This window comes from Euphorbia lathyris, chromosome 2 (assembly GCF_963576675.1).
Source record: "Euphorbia lathyris chromosome 2, ddEupLath1.1, whole genome shotgun sequence".
In the NCBI taxonomy this organism is placed as follows: Eukaryota; Viridiplantae; Streptophyta; class Magnoliopsida; order Malpighiales; family Euphorbiaceae; genus Euphorbia; species Euphorbia lathyris.
In genome coordinates this window covers 95,862,508-95,865,586 of record NC_088911.1, presented here as the reverse complement: position 1 = coordinate 95,865,586, position 3,079 = coordinate 95,862,508, and the positions used below count along the sequence as shown (strand labels likewise).

The following is a 3,079-nucleotide window of genomic DNA, read 5'->3' as shown; positions in this document are numbered from 1 at the left end:
GTGAGGTTAGTAGCCGTCGCCTTGATTTCTTACTACCTTATGGGTTAGCTGGTGCCCACTATTTCCTTGGTGGGTGTGGGTTCTAAGGGTTGGGGTGTTCCTGTCATGCTAAGTTTTTTTTTTGTTGCAAATGGTTTTAATATGTTCGATCCATGCTCACCGTACCAAATGATGAGGAAACGATTTTAGGGTTCGCTAGAAGGTCCACCTATGCCAGGAGTGGTCCCCTAAAGACATTCTGACGATCAAGTTAGTATAAACAGAGTTAAGAGAGATAAAGAGTAAGGACTAGTGAGAAAAATTGTTACCATTGAGCTTGGATACTTTTGGGGTATTTATAGGTTCTGCATATGGTGGGTTAAATGACCCTAGTGCCCCTGGCTGTGGGTGTCTGTTTAAAGGCTTTCTTCTGAGAGTCCGGGTCCGATGGGGATCTAAAGTTAAGGGGTGGGATCAATACCGAGACCATTGGATGACTTCTCATATACTTCATCACGTGGTTTGTTTTATAGGATGCTATCGTTTTTAAATGGTGCAATTTTAAGCGTAACATTTACTAAATGGTGCAATTTCAAATGTCATTAACGGCAGATAACCTCATCAATGGAAGATTAGTTTTTTCATTAATTAATAGAAAATGTGTAAGTTCAAGTCTTATTTTATGGTTAGAACCTAGAGGTTGGATGGCAGGCAGAATATGAAATTGCAAACGAAAAAAGACTCTCTAAAAAGACATGTAATACCCCAAAAAGACATGTAATATGAAACAAAAAAGATGACTTAACATGTACTGATCATATAAAATGACATGTAATATGAAACAAAAAAGAATCTCTAAAAAGACATGTAATATGAAACGGATGTAGTAACTTTTTAGCGTCCCTTTCGTACATTTGCTATATCATTTTTGTAATAAAAAAATACAATTAAATATTAAAATATTGTATTATTTAATGTAATAATAGTTATAATTAAAATAAATAATATATAAAATAATAATTTGTGAGATCATACGAGCAATTTTAGAATTATTTAGGGGGTGTTTGGTAGCTGCTTTTCGACCTCCTGTTTGCCTTTTCACTTTGAAAAGGAGAGTTTAAGGTGTTTGGTTAGACACCTCCTGTTTGCTTTTTGTAGCCGAAAAGTAGCTTTTTATAAAAGCAGGGACTTCCTACTTTTTGGAACAGCAACCTTTTCAAACAGCAAACAGCAAACCGTAACAGGAAACGGCAAACAGCAACAGCAGATAAAACAAACAGACTCTTAGTATTAGAGTATTTTTTTTAATTACAAAAAGTGACGTGGATGAGATAGCAAATAAAATATTTATATTTTGAAATACTTGTGAGATTGTTTTCATTGAGATGATGTTAATTCCCTCCGCATAAATATTTAATCACAAAAAAGTATTTGTTTATTGACATAACACTTATTTTGATCCCTAAATTAAAACTTTAAAGTTATTTAGCATTTTAAATTATCAAAATCATCAATTAATAGTCTCTAAACTAAGAAAAAAATCATAAATTGAGTCTTTTATCATATCTTAAAATCAGAAATTGTGACTACTTGACATGGATGGTAATGAATCTGTATTGGCTCAAAATGAATTTAAGGAAAAAAAACAAGTTTCAATCGAATGATTTTCGATGAAACTCAATTAATAATTTTCTTTAAAATATGGACTCAATTGATGATTTTCACTTAATTTAAAAATCCAATCAATGATTTTAATAGTTTAAGTCCTAATTGATTTTAAAATTCTAATTTAAAACCCAAATGATATTATGCCTTGTTTATCTACCGTACAGATATTTAAACAATTTATAACGCTTTTATTCCTTCCCAATGAAGGTTTGACGGAATTAAAGTTACCTTATATATAGAGTTGAAAAGGATTCAGAATTCTCTTTTAAGAACCGTCCTGTCCGTTGGCTCTCACTATATACATAATAGAGACTTGTCGATTCATTCCATCTTCATCTTATTCGATTAAACAATTTCAAGCATGGCCGCCATGGCTGCTGTACTGATCTGGTTTTGTTGTGTTCTAATTACATCTTCGGCTCAGACCACCTGCAAATCCTACCGTTTCTCCACAAATCAAGACTTTCAATCTTGCACCGATCTTCCTGTATTGAGTTCGTTCCTTCACTGGACTTACTACCCTAAAACACTAACCGCCGATATTGCATTCCGCAAAACTGAAACATCCACAACCAATTGGGTCGTTTGGGCTCTCAATCCAAACGGCCAAAAAATGTTAGGATCGCAGGCACTCGTCGCTTTCCACAATTCAGCCGGCGTACCAACTGCATACACCACACAAATCGAGAGCTATAACCCGATCGAGTATGCGGAAAGGTAACTTGAGTTTTGGAGTCTCAAATGTTAGGGCAAAATATGCAAACAGCGAGATGATAATATTTGCCACATTGCATCTTGATAACAACAGTTTGATTAACACCAATCAAATCTGTCAAGAAGGTCCGATGTCTGGAACTAGTTTCAAAATGCATCCAATGTCCGGGGCGAATCAAAGATGTGTTGCGACGATTGATTTTTCGATTGCAAACAAGAGGAAAAAGAACGTTCATGGGATTCTGAACGGAGTAGGGTGGGGGATTATGATGCCTGTGGGAATCATGTTAGGTAGGTATCTAAAGGCATGGGAGTTGAACCGGATTTGGGTATGCGGTTTCATGGTTTGTGTTTGGCAAATCTGCGCCTATATTATCGGCGCTGCTGGGTGGGGGACAGGCATGAAACTGGGCAGTGATTCTGGTGGAATTAGGCATGAGACGCACAGGATCCTCGGCATTCTCCTTTTCGTTTTTGCTACTGTGTGGGGGTTCCGGGGTATGTTATAATAGTAATTAGCATCATCAACATCTATCAAGGACTTGAGATATTGCAGGCAGACAAGAAATGGGAGAAGATATACACAGGCATTCTCATATTCTTGGGATGCAGTGCTGTCGTTTTGAAGATACTTACATGCTTCATAAGAGTATTATTCTTGGGTGTAACTGACAACAACAACAACAACCGTACTAGGAATGGATCATCTACTGCTTAA

The 3,079-nt window shown here is 36.2% G+C and overlaps 1 pseudogene; it reads left to right on the top strand.

Annotated features, from left to right (window-relative positions):
* Positions 1-2,008: 2,008 nt before the first annotated feature.
* On the top strand, positions 2,009-3,079 carry LOC136217269 (cytochrome b561 and DOMON domain-containing protein At5g47530-like; annotated as a pseudogene).